The following is a 14570-nucleotide window of genomic DNA, read 5'->3' on the forward strand; positions in this document are numbered from 1 at the left end:
CTTTCCAGACCAAGAACTATGATCTGGGAAGATGGAAAAAAAAAAAAAAAAAAGCAAACACAGATGTGCATGAAAAAGAAAGGAAGGGGAAGAGCAGAACACATAGACAGAATCCTATGCCCAATCAACTAAAATCACTTAACACTTAGAGCAAATGAAAGAAACAGGAAAACTTTACACTATCTGCAAACTAGAAATGTTGACATGAATTAATGAAGAATATAGAGAAAGAATATATGCTCAATGTGATAACATGCTACTGAAATTTCGTTTTATTACATGTGGCTCATTCAACATTTTCAGGAATAGGTAAAACAGTCAGTATACCCCTTAAAACCTACCTCTCCTGAAATTTCTTCCTTAATCTCAATAATCCCAAATCTTCCTTCTCACTACCTTCTTCTCTAATTGCTACACCTACGTTTTTCTTGTCTCTATATCAAGCCAGCATGTAAGTAGCAAGAGATTCAAAAGTCAGGAATTCAGGCATAACTCAAAATGTCAACCAGGTTGCCAAGATCAATGAGAAGTGTTTTTGTTTTTGTTTTTTGAGAGATAAAGAATGAAGCAGCTCTATGTAAAAGCAGATAATGAGTTGAAAATGCAGGTAGATAAATAAATCTTTAGAAATTAGAACGCAAAGGCAGAAAAGACCTGCAATTCAACAGGTCAGAAATTGAAGGAAGATCCCACCAAAGTGGTAACTTCAGAGTTTTCACTTAGAACTAATCCTAAAGTGGGGCAGGGGGATCATTATCCCTCTGTTCTAGTAATGATCAGATTTTCAGTCTATTATTGAATCTTCCCTGTACCATAGGAGTCATGCAAGTGGTGATATATGCTGATTATGATATGAAGGTTGTGCTATGTTGAATGTTAATACCCCATGGATTATGGGGTATTAAGGAGCAGTTAGCATTTGTAAATATGCCTGCCATTCTTCTTTAGGACACCATTAAAAGTGCAAAAATGGAGAGGAAAATATTTATCACACATTGAACAGCATAGATGTTATCAGCTATCCTCCACTGTTTTGCTGCATTGTGTGCCTAGTTAAAGATTTGTTAAGAGTAACTTAAAAATGGGCCATTCGTTGTTTAAATGCCAAACCTTTTCTTCCATTCAGTCACTCTGATACTGTCATTTGGCCACAAATATTTATTGAGTGTCTCTTATGTATCAGGAACTGTGCAAAGTTCTCTCTGTGTGTGGCAATAAGACCAAGAATTAGTTTCTGGTATTATGAAGCTTCTCAGCTTCTCATTCAGTTTAATGAGAGCCCCTTCCTTCCTTTCTTCCTTCTTCAATTCTTTTTCATTCCTCCCTTTTGTGCATGCCTCTATTTTTTTTAATTTTTATTTTATTTTATTTTTTTGCTTTTTGGGTCACACCCAGCAATGCTCAGGGGTTACTCCTGGCTCTGCACTCAGGAATCACTCCTGGCGGTGCTCAGGGGGACCATATTGAACCCCGATATGGTTGGCCACATGCAAGGCAAACACCCTGCCCGCTGTGCTATGGCTCCAGCCCCTCTATTTTTTTAAAGGAGTAATTTTGACAATTTCAGACTAAATATTTTCACACATTTTCTAAATGGTAAAATTATTGAAAGTGCCCTGAAGAAATTCAAATGGTTATTTTGCTTTGTAGCTCAACCCAAAACATGTAATATGAAAGAATATGTTATTGACACTTCGAAATCACAAAAGGAAAAACTGTTAATTACTTAAATGGCTGGCTGGTTAGCTTAATAACAAAGAAAATAGTGAAAGGTACAAGTTGTCTTTTCACAGGTATTAAAATTGGAGCATATAGTGCACTTGTCTTGCACACAGCCCACCGAGATTCAATCCCTGGCACTCCATAGGGTCTTCTGAGGCCCACCAAGAGTGAACCCTGAGCACAGAGCCACAAGTAAGCCCTAAGCATCACTAGATATCACATATCACACACACAGACCACAAAGCTGTTAAAGTTATATTTCAAATGTTAAAATATGTATATGGTTTTATCTGTGTTTATACACAGACATTCATCTAGTGAGTAATGTCATGAATATATATCCATATACTATATATGTCTATATACACAGTTCCTTTTGTATCCTTAAAACATATGCCAAACCATGCAAGCAATACCATGCAAGCAATTCCATTCTAATGCTAAAACTCAATATGCTCTAAGAAAATTTTTGATATGATCAAACTGGATTTCAGATAATCATCCCTATTATAATCAAACACTGAGTTTAGAAGCTAGAATTTGCAGCAATTGTCTACCAACAAAAGATATATCTATGTTTCTATTTTCATCATCATTTTAGAGATTTACTCTAATTTATAAGAAAGACCCTCACGCCCAGAAAGGTACAGAGCTTTCAAGAGCAAGAGACTAGAAAAGTATAATTTTAATTCACAAAATAAGGTCAAATGAACAATGAATTCTAAAATGTTCTTACATTTCAGTTCATGACTATAAAAATATCTCTCTTTATTGTACATTTCCTAGAAACTGAAGCTTGCTTTATGAAAAGCTAAATAATTCATTTTGAAATAAACCCCAAAAGGCATGCAAATTAGTGTTTGGACCATGATTCATGTGACATTTCAGCTGCTGGTTGCATTGTCTTAATCTTTTGCACTGTGTGTCCTTGTGGCTTTAGTACTTGGAGATTTGGTCCAAAGGGAAAAACTCATATAAACATAATTTCTGTCTGACATCACTTATGGTATAATACTATGCTTATAGAATCTGATTTAAAAATAGTCATTATAGTGGACTATGCCTGACATCATGTCATATTAACTGCTTAGTGAAAAATCCATAGTGCTGTCATCATGGGGAGGGATAGATCCTAGTATACAGCAGGTAAAACATTTAGCAAAAAGAAAGGGAAATCTAGGGCCTGAGTGATATCACAGGACATAGAGAACTTGCCTTGCATGTGGCCGACTGGAGTTCAGTCTCTGGCACCCCATATGGCCCCCGAAGCCTTACCGAGGTGATACCTGAGCACAAAGCCAGGATTAAAGTCCTGAGCTCTGCCGACTATATCCAAACATTCCCTCCCCCAAAAAAGAAAGTTAAATTCATTGAATATGAAGTAAATTGTAGGGCTCCCACGCGGCTGCGAGGGCCTCAGTCATCCAGCAGCCACCCAGCCCTGCCTCCCGTGACCCTGCCTCCCCGCCTGGCTCCCTAATACTGGCCCTGTCTCCAGCAAGAAGGAATAGAAATGGACAACTACAAAGTTCCAACTCTATACTTCCATAACAATATGAAGAAGCAGCGAAAATCCCCTCCACGAAGAGAGGGAGAAGAAAAGATTCCAGAAACCTCAACAGGGGCTACTCACATCTACAATCTCTCAGATAAAGAATTCAGAGAGGAAATCTTGAGGAGAGTCGACATACTCCAAGCAACCATGCATCAGATATCCAATAAATTAAGGGAGGAGATGAATGAAGCGCTGGAACGGTCTACCAAGAAAATACAGGAAGAAATGAGAGCAGAAATTTCAAAACTACGAACAGAAGTCGCACAAATAAAGGAATCGGTTAGATGAATTAAAAATCTCAGTAGATGCCCTCAACAGTAAAATGACTACTAAGCGACCTTGAAGATGAGCTGCAGAAAGCTTACAGACAACAACAAATAATGGTGAAAGACCTCAAAATGGCTATAGAGTGAATCAGAGTCCTTGGGGATGACTTCAGAGGAACAACATAAGAATCATTGGAGTACCAGAAGCACAGGGAAGTAACCCCAATGAAAAAAACACAGTCAAAGATATCATTGCTAAGAAATTCCCAGAGCTGGAAAAGGCAGGCATCCAGATCCAAGTATTCCGAGGAGTACCAGCAAAAAAATAAAACTCCGAATAAAAAGACTCCAAGGCATATTATAGTCAGAATGACAGATGCTGTGGCCAGAGACACAATTGTGCAAGCAGCAAGGTCAAAGAAGGAAATCATATACAAAGGAGCACCCCTCAGATTTACAGTAGACCTGTCAGAGGGAACCCTCCGAGCCCAAAGACAATGGCGGGACATAGTGAAAAAGCTCAACGAAATGAACGCCTCACCAAGAATACTTTATCCGGCTAAACTCTCACTCAAACTCAAAGGAACCATACACTATTTCTTGGATAAACAACAGCTCAGGAACTCCATAGATTCAAAACCAAACTTAAAAGAAGTTCTAAAGGGGCTATTGTAAGACAAGGAGGAACACCATAAGAACAACAAACCCCACAGAAAGATGACACAAAACCCCATGACAATAATCTCTCTCAATGTCAAAGGCCTAAATGCACCTATCAAGAGACACAGAGTGGCAAAATGGATCTGAAAATTAAACACAACATTATGCTGCCTGCAAGAAACACACCTGAACAATCAGAGTAAACACAGACTCAAAGTCAAAGAATGGAAAAAAATCCTGCAAGCAAACAACTCTTTAAAAAAGCTGGAGTGGCCATCCTAGTATCCAACAACATAGATTTCAGGCTGAAAAAGATTAGAAGGGATAGTGAAGGTCATTTTCTATTTATCAAGGAAATGTACAACAGGAGGAAATCATACTCTTAAATGTTTACGCACCTAATGAACGACCGGCTAAATATTTAAAATAGCTCCTAACAGACTTTAAAGAGGACATCACTAACAGCACAATAGTAGTCGGAGACTTCAATACTGCCTTATCACCTCTGGATAGATTGAAAAGAAAAAAACTCAGCAAGGAAACACTGACTCTGAAAGAAGAAATTGAAGAGAGAGGCCTAATAGACCTATACAGGGCTTTACACCCCTAAAAGAAAGAATACACATTCTTTTCCAGTGCACATGAAACATTTTACAAAATAGACCATGTACTGGGCCCCAGAACATACCTCAATAGAATCAGAAAAATAGAAATTGTATCAACCATCTTTTCAGACCACGATGCGCTGAAGGTAGAAGATAACCACACACAGACATGTGGAACCAAATCAAACACCTGGAAATTAAACAACTCACTGTTGAACAATGAGTGTGTCAGAAAGGAAATCAAAGAAGAAATCAAAAGATACTTAGAAACAAATGAGAATGAAGACACGAGCTACCAAAATGTATGGGACACAGCTAAAGCCGTGTTAAGGGGAAAATTTATAGCTCTGCAAGCATTCTTCAGGAAGGAAGAAAGGGCCCACATAGATATCTTTGACTTCACGGCTCAAGATTTTAGTAAAGGACCAGAAAAAGGAACACAAACCAGACCGAAGGAAAGAAATAAAAAAAATTAGAGCAGAAATTAATGACATGGAAACCAAAAAAACAATCCGAAAGATCAGTGAAACCAAGAGCTGGTTCTTCGAGAAAATAAATAAGATTGATAAATCGCAAGACTCACAAAGAAAGAGAGAGAGAGAACCCTAATAAACTGAATCAGAAATGAAAAGGGGGACATCATAAAAGAAACCAATGAGACTCAAAAGATCATCAGAGACTACTTTGAAGGTCTGTACACCACAAAACAAGAGAACCTAAAAGAAATGGATGAATTCCTTGATTCCTACAATCTCCCAAGTCTGAACCAAGAAGACCTGTAATACTTGAATAGACCCATTAATATCAAGGAAATCGAAGCTGTAATCAAAAGTCTCCCCAAAAACAAAAGCCCAGGTCCAGATGGATTTGCTGGCGAATTCTCCCAAGCATTTAAAGAGGGCCTGCTGCCAGTTCTCCTCAAGCTTTTCCAGGAAATTGAAAAAAACAGGAACTCTCCCAAACAGTTTCTATGAGGAACACATCTCCCTAATACCAAAAGCAAACAAAGACACCACTAACAAAGAAAATTACAGACCAATATCTCTGATGAGCACCAATGCAAAGATCCTCAACAAAATATTAGCAAATAGAATCCAACAACACATCAAAAAGATCATACACCATGACCAAGTGGGATTAATGCTGGGGATGCAAGGATGGTTTAACATTCAGAAATCAATCAACATAATCCACCATATCAACAAAAGTAAAGATAAAAACCATATGATCATATCAATAGATGCAGAGAAAGCATTTGACAAGATCCAGCACCCGTTTATGATGAAAACTCTTGCCAAAATGGGTATAGAGGGGACTTTCCTCAAGATAATCAAGGCCATCTACCATGAACCTACGGCAAACATTAGCATCAATGGGAAAAAACTAAGGGCCTTTCCTCTAAGATTGGGGACAAGACAAGGATGCCCACTCTCACCACTTCCCTTCAATATAGTACTGGAAGTACTAGCAATAGCTATTAGGCAAGAAAAAGATATTAAGGGCATTCAGATTGAAAAGGAAGAAATCAAACTCTCATTATTCGTAGACGATATGATACTATATCTAGAGAAGCCTAAAAGCTCTACTAAGAAACTCTTAGAAACAATTGACCTGTATAGTAAGGTCTCAAGCTACAAAATCAATACCCAAAAAACCATGGCCTTCCTATATGCAAGCAATGAAACAGAGGAAAGGGACATGAAAAAAGCAATCGTGCCCCAGAAAATCAAATACCTTGGAATGAGATTAACTAAAGAAGTAAAGGACCTCTACAAAGAAAACTATAAAAAACTACTCCATGAAATAAAAGAGGACATCAGGAAATGGAAACATATCCCCTGCGCATGGATAGGGAGAATCAACATTGTCAAAATGGCAATAATCCCCAAAGCATTATACAGATTCGACGTGATCCCAATAAGGATACCCATTACATACTCCAAAGACATGGATCAAGCAATCTTGAAATTCATATGGGACAATAAACGCCCACGGATAGCTAAAACAATTCTGGGGAAAAAGATGATGGGAGAATAGGATTTATCAAAGCTGGTCTCATGAATGTAAGTCACTAGAGATAAATAAAGCCAAATTTGTATCACTTGTCAAAAAAAAAAAAAGAAAAAGATGATGGGAGGCATCACTTTCCCCAACCTTAAACTTTACTACAAAGCAGTAACAATTAAAACAGCATGGTACTGGAACAAAGGCAGAGCCACAGACCAATGGAACAGAGTGGAATAGCCCAACACACAATCCCAAATGTATAATCATCTAATCTTTGATAAGGGGCAAGAAATGTGAAGTGGAGCAAGGAAAGCCTCTTCAACAAATGGTGCTGGCATAACTGGAAAACCACATGCAAAACAATGGGCTTATACCTCGACTTGACACCATGCACAAAAATCAGATCAAAATGGATTAAAGACTTCAACATCAGACCACAATCCATAAGGTATATCAAAGACAAGGTCAGCAAAACCCTTCATTATAAGGTATCTTCAAAGATGACACGGAACTAAGCAATCAAGTAAAAACAGAGATAAACAAATGGGACTACATTAAACTAAGAAGTTTCTGCACCGCAAGAAACACAGGGACCAGAATACAAAGGCAATCTACAGAGTGGGAAAGGATATTCACCCAATACCCATCCAATAAAGGATTGCTATCAAGGGTATACAAAGCACTAGTTGAACTCTACAAGAAGAAAACATCCAACCCCATCAGAAAATGGACCGAAGAAATGACAGAGTAGTAAACTAATACCCAAGAATAGTAGTATATAATACCAGGAGGTTGGCTCCATGACTTGGAAGCTAGCCTCACATGCTGGGGGAAAGTCATCCCAGATAGAGAAGGGAACACCAAGTAAAATGTGATTGGAAATCCCGAGTGGGGAGGGAGATGCACGCTGAAAGTAGACTAGAGACTGAACATGATGGCCACTTAATACCCCTATTGCAAACCACAACATCCAAAAGGAGAGGAGAGAACAAATTGGAATGCTCTGCCAGAGAGGCGGAGTTGGGTGGGAGGGATGGGATAAAAGGGTGGGAGGGATACTGGGTTCATAAGTGATGGAGAATGGACACTGGTGGAGGGATGGGCTCTCGAACATTGCATGAAGGAAAAACAAGCACGAAAATGTGTGAATCTGTAACAGTAACTTCACTGTGACTCACTAATTAAAAAATAAATTATTAAAAAATTATTCCTACTGTTTTCTATAAACAGTAGGAATGTCACAGTAGGAATGACAGTGCACCAATTGACACCTCCCACCCTAGCAGTGTAACAGAGCTTTTGTTCCATATTTCACCAACACTTGTTGTCAATCCTTTTTATAAAGAACATTGTCACCAGTATGAGGTGATATCCCATTGTATACACATGTTTTGGTGATTAAATTTGATTCTAGGATTTATCAAAGCTGGTTTCATGACTGTAAGTCACTAGAGATAAATAAAGCCAAATTTGTATCACTTGTCAAAAAAAGAAAAAGAAAAAGATGATGGGAGGCATCACTTTCCCCAACCTTAAACGTTACTACAAAGCAGTAACAATTAAAACAGCATGGTACTGGAACAAAGGCAGAGCTGCAGACCAATGGAACAGGGTGGAATATCCCTACACACAACCCCAAATGTATGATCATCTAATCTTTGATAAGGGAGCAAGAAATGTGAAGTGGAGCAAGGAAAGCCTCTTTAACAAATGGTGCTGGCACAACTGGGCAACCACATACAAAAGAATGGGCTTAGATCTCGACCTGACACCGTGCACAAAAGTCAGATCAAAATGGATTAAAGACCTCAACATCAGACCACAATCCATAAGGTACATTGAAGACAAGGTCGGCAAAACCCTCCACGATATTGAAGCTAACGGTCTTCAAAGACACAACACGCAACTGATCAACCAAATGGAAACAGAGATAAACAAATAGGAATATATTAAACTAAGAAGCTTCTGCACCGCAAAAGATACAGTGACCAGAATACAAAGACAATCTACAGGATGGGAAAGGATATTCACCCAATACCCTCCGATAAGGGATTGATATCAAGGGCATATAAAGCACTGGTTGAACTCTACAGGAAGAAAACATCCAACCCCATCAGAAAATGGGGCAAAGAAATGAACAGAAATTTTTCCAAAGAAGAGATACGAACGGCCAAAAGGCACATGAAAAAATGCTCTTCATCACTAATCATCAGGGAGATTCAGACCAAAACAACTATGAGATACTACCTCACACCACAGAGAATGGCACACATCCAAAAGAACAAAAGCAACCGCTGTTGGAGGGGATGTGGGGAGAAAGGGACCCTTCTACACTGTTGGTGGGAATGCTGACTTGTTCAGCTCTTCTGGAAAACAATATAGACGCTCCTCAAAAAAGTAGAAATTGAGCTCCCATTCGAGCCAGCAATACCACTTCTGGGGATATATCCTGGAGAAGCAAAAAAGTATAGTCAAAATGACATTTGCACTTATATGTTCATCACAGCACTGTTTACAATAGCCAGAACCTGGACAAAACCTGAGTGCCCGAGAACAGATGACTTTTTAAAGAAACTTTGGTACATCTACACAGTGGAATACTATGCAGCTGTTACAAAAGATGAAGTCATGAATTTTGCATATAAGTGGATCAACATGGAAAGTATCATGCTAAGCGAAATGAGTCAGAAAGAGAGAAACAGACATAGAAAGATTGCGTTCATCTGTGGAATATAAAATAACAGAGTAGGAGACTAACACTCAAGAATAGTAGAAATAAGTACCAGGAGGTTGGCTCCATGGCTTGGAAGCTGGCCTCACATGCTGGTGAAAAGGCAGTTCAGATAGAGAAGGGAACATAAAGTAAGCTCTGGTTGGAGGACCCGCTCGGGAAGGAGGATGCGTGCTGAAAGTAGACTAGAGATTGAACACGATGGCCACTCAATACCCCTATTGTGGACCACAACACCCAAAAGGAGAGAGAGAGAGAACAAAAGGAAATGCCCTGCCACAGAGGCGGGGGGAGGGGCGGGGGAAGGGGAGACTGGATTGGGAGGTGGGAGGGATACTGGGTTCACTGGTGGTGGAGAATGGACACTGGTAGATGAAGGGGTGCTCGAACATTGTATGAGAGAAAACAAGTATGAAAATGTGTAAATCTGTTTCTGTACCCTCATGGTGACTCACTAATAAATAAATAAATTAATTAAAATACCTCAAAAAATAAATGAAGTAAATTGTAACATATTTTTTAAAATTGTAAGACAAACAACTGATGATTTACTTCCTAGTTAAAAAGAAGGTATGTGTCCAACAAGGGTACCTTAATATTTCAGGTTCTATATGCAAGGGTGCATGTTTTTATGCAGATATAATGCCAAATGCATGTCAGATAAAAAATGATATTTTTATAATAATAATCCTACATCATAAAGGCAAGAAAGTAAAAAAGCAAAATTGACCAAAAATTAAGAAAAGTCATAATCCCTAAAGATCCCTTAGGACAGAAAAGTTGTTTCAATCCTGTGTATCTATTAGTCCAAATATTATAGGTTGTGCTGTGATAACATGTACTTCCCTAAATCTCTGTGGTTTAACATAAAACATTTGTTTCTCAATTCTACTAAATTTCTGCCTTTGCCCTATTACAGAGAAAGAGAAAAGTTAAGGTAGTACATCAGCTATTAACTACTTCAGTCTATTTGCCACATACCAGCAAGAGGCTGATAAATACCAGAAACCATCTGGAAATTCACCAATGAATAAATGTTTGTCCACCCAATGATCCTAATTTGACTCCACAGAAATGTATGCTAGACTGTTTACAATAGTCAGAATCTGGAAAAAACCTGAGTGCCAGAGAACAGATGACTGGTTAAAGAAACTTTGGTACATCTACAAAATGGAATACTATGCAGCTGTTAGAAAAGATGAAGTCATGACATTTGCATATAAGTGGATCAACATGAAAAGTATAATGCTAAGTGAAATGAGTCAGAAAGAGAAAAACAGAAATAGGAAGATTGCACTCATCTGTGGAATATAAAGTAACAGAATGGGAGACTAACACCCAAGAATAGTTGGGATAAGTACCAGCAAGTTTGCTCCACGGCTTAGAAGCCAGCTTCACATACTGGAGGAAAAGGCAGTTGAGATAGAGAAGAGAACACTAAGTAAAGGGTGTTTGGAGGACCCGCTTGGGATGAGAGATGTGTGCTGAAAGTAGACTATAGACCGAACACGATAGCCACTCAATCCCTCTACTGCAAACCACAACACCCCAAAGGAGAGAGAGAACAAAAGAGAATGCCCTGCCACAGAGGTGTGGTGGGATGGGAGGAATTGGGCGGGGGTGTGCTTGGGATACTGGGATCATTGGTGGTGGAGAATGGGCACTGGTGGAGGGAAGGTTACTTGGTCATTGTATAACTGAAACACAAGCACAAAAGTTTGTAAGTCTACAACTGTACCTCATGGTGATTCACTAAGAAAAAAAATTTTTTTAAATGTATGCTAGGAGAAGTAAATTAGTCTGTCAGTCTCCTTAGGTTTCCTTCAGTCCTTTTAAGACCTGTTAGACATATATATATATATATTTATATATTTATAAATAATATATTTACATATTTATAATTTATATATACATAACGTAGGATCACTGCTATTTATTCGACCATTGATTAAGCTGATTGAATTGGGCATGAACTCCACATTTTTTTATTCAAAATGTTAATTTTATTTTATTATTTAAATATTATTTTCCCCTTTTTATTGATTCACTATGAGATACAGTTACAAAGTTTTCATGTTTGAGCTTCAGTCATACAATCATCAAATACCCATCTCTTCACAATGCACATTTTTCACCACCCAAATCCCCAGCATTCCCCCCTCAGCCCCCATTCTACCCTTCCCCTGCCTTTGTGGCAGACAATTTCCCCCATACTCTCTTTCTAGTTTGGTTTCATTCGATATTTCCACACCAGTCTCACCATCACTCAAATCTGCCAAAACATTGCCTTTTGGGCAGGTTTGAGTGGTGTATTGCTTGTTATGGGTAGAATATAATGTCCAGGAAGTTCTCTGTTGTTCTTTTCTGGGAGCTTTGGTTTATAGTCTCTGGGTCTTGACCATTGATGAGATTACATGGCACCAGGGGCAATATTTGGATGAGACTGCCAAGCTACTGGAAAACTGGAAACCTGGGGGGAGGAGGCCTAGTCCCAACCCAAGTGGGCTTGGAGATGTCAGTCACGGGTTCCTGCTTACCTCCATGCCACTGGCCCTAACTGGGTCTTTTGATCTCTTTCGAGATTTATGGGCCTCTGAAATAAGGCCAGTAAATGAGCTTATATAGCTGAACCAGAGGTAGTTTGTGGGTGTGGCTCCCATATACCTAACTTTTAATTTCTTGGTAAACTTGGCCCCAAGTTGTTGGGGTCTGGCCATAGGACAGCAGCAATTTGGAGGTATCTGGAAGTCTGAAGGCACCATCAGGCTGCTGATGCACTGGCCCTGAGGGTACAGCACCATGTCTCCAGTCTTTTTTTTTTGTTCTTTGGGTCACACCTACTATTGGTCAGGGGTTACTCCGGGTGGTGCTCAGGGGACCATATAGAACCATATGGATCAAACTGGGTGGGCCACGTGCAAGGCAAACTCCCTACCTGTGATATTATCACTCTGGTCCCCAAAACTTGTTTGACTTTGATTAATACCTACCTGAGTAGGATTGAGTAGTTCATACTCACAACAAGTTACCCAGGAGTCTCTTTTACTTTCATGGGATGCTCAGATCTGTTCTTTTTTTCCCGAGTTTTTTTTAAAGACATCAGCCAACTTCTTCAGCCCAGCAAAATGACTGGGATCCAATGTGCTGGCTGGCTATCAATTCCTGTGATACTTCCACATGTCCCAGCCCAGCGACACCCTCATTAGGCAGCTATAAAATGTGAGTGTGCTTTTGTAAAATTTTTTTGAAAATACTTTGTTCTTTTCTACTCAGTTTGCTCTATAATATTTTATTGCTAGATGTGTTTTTTCTTTGGTTAATTTGATGTTTCTCTCTGGAAAAAAATACCTGAGCAAGAGGATTCTGCCTTAACACATAACTTCTCTTATAAATGAACTCACTGGAGCTATCACCTTTCTTGAGAAACATGGGGGTGGTAAATTTGGGGATTCAGATATTGTTGGGGGAAAGGGGACTGTTGTGTTTAAACTTCACTAAAATTCTTTTTTGCCATGGAAAAATCTCCATATAATATTTTCCAGCAGAGTTAGCCAAGAGCATATCCTAAGTGGGAAGCATTACACGTGTTACTATTTAGCACTAATATATCACTTAAACGTGCACACACTGCAATGTACTTTACCCAACTGTGAACTCAGACGTGTGGCACCGGATAGGATGTCTTGGGTTCCTTTCCAGCTCCGAAGTGCTTTTGTCATGCTGTGACCTTGACTGAGTCACTTAACATTTTTCTGCTGCTTTTTTTTCCTGGACTCACAAAGAAAGCTGAGAGATATACAAATGTGACATCTGTAAAATTCATGTTTTTTGAGGAACAGGAAGGTGTAACTTGAATTTACTACTGAGGATTGGGTACTTTGCTATGCACTTATATTAAATGTTACTTACAACAATCAATTCTCTCCAAATTGTTTTCCAAAAGATGAAGTTAGCAGATTCCCTCTGACTCTTCTAAGAAACATGTAGTGACCTTCTAACAACTTTTTCTTTTATCCATAGTTCTGAGGATCCCTTATAAAACTCCCTACTCTCTGATCGTTTATTTAAAAGTTATGAGTGTTTCAGGTCTGTTTGAACCTTTTGGCTTTGTGTTTGCTAACCAAGCTGAAAAATGTTCTTACTTCATTTTAACAGCTGATTTAATTTTATTTATTTACTTTGGGATTCCTCAAAATGTGGCTTTCCTTATCTCCCATTTCTGTATTCTCTGGGCTTATTATATTAGAAGTGAACACTTGAGCAATATTTTTCCAGGAAAGAAGAGGTTAGGAACTGGGGACCTTCTTCCTGGAAATTTTAACTGTTTCTTGATGAGAAAACTCTTTTTTTTTTTTGTTAAGACTGAGCTGTAAAATCAAGACCACGAGATGATTTTGGCAATGTGTTTTAATGTGCGTAGCAAAGTTTCTTATAAAAAAAGAAATTCCTGTTGCTTTTCGTAGCCCAATGATTTGAATTTAATGTTTCATTTATAAAAATTATCTCTTGACAATTGAGATAGTACAGGATTAAGACATTTGCCTTGAATTCAGCCTATCCTGATTAGATATCTGGTACCACATATGGTCTCCCAAGCACCACCTGTTGTGACTCCAAAACCAGAAGAAAAACCAAACAAAATTAGTTTAAAATTATATCTCTCTAGGCCATGAAGATAATTTTCAGGGTTGCAAGCATAGACCTGGCCTCAAATCAAAACTGGAGTGTGCCTGGTGATACCTAAAACTATTGGGCCTGGATCAGCATCAGATTACCAAGCCCCAGCATGGACCAGTTCACACTAGTTACTAAATATCACAGGAAGTGGCTCTGGGGCTCACTGAGTATTGATTGGGAAGCCATTTAGCCAACATTATGTCTCTTTGTCAACTAAACCTGACATTTCTTTTCTTCTAACTCCTCACCACAAAACAGATTTCAAAATATCTAGGATAGTGTTGACACATAACTATTTGATTTATTCATAAGATTCGGTTCTGGGACAAGCAAAAAATGTACCTATT

This window comes from Sorex araneus, chromosome 11 (genome assembly GCF_027595985.1).
Source record: "Sorex araneus isolate mSorAra2 chromosome 11, mSorAra2.pri, whole genome shotgun sequence".
NCBI lineage: Eukaryota > Metazoa > Chordata > Mammalia > Eulipotyphla > Soricidae > Sorex > Sorex araneus.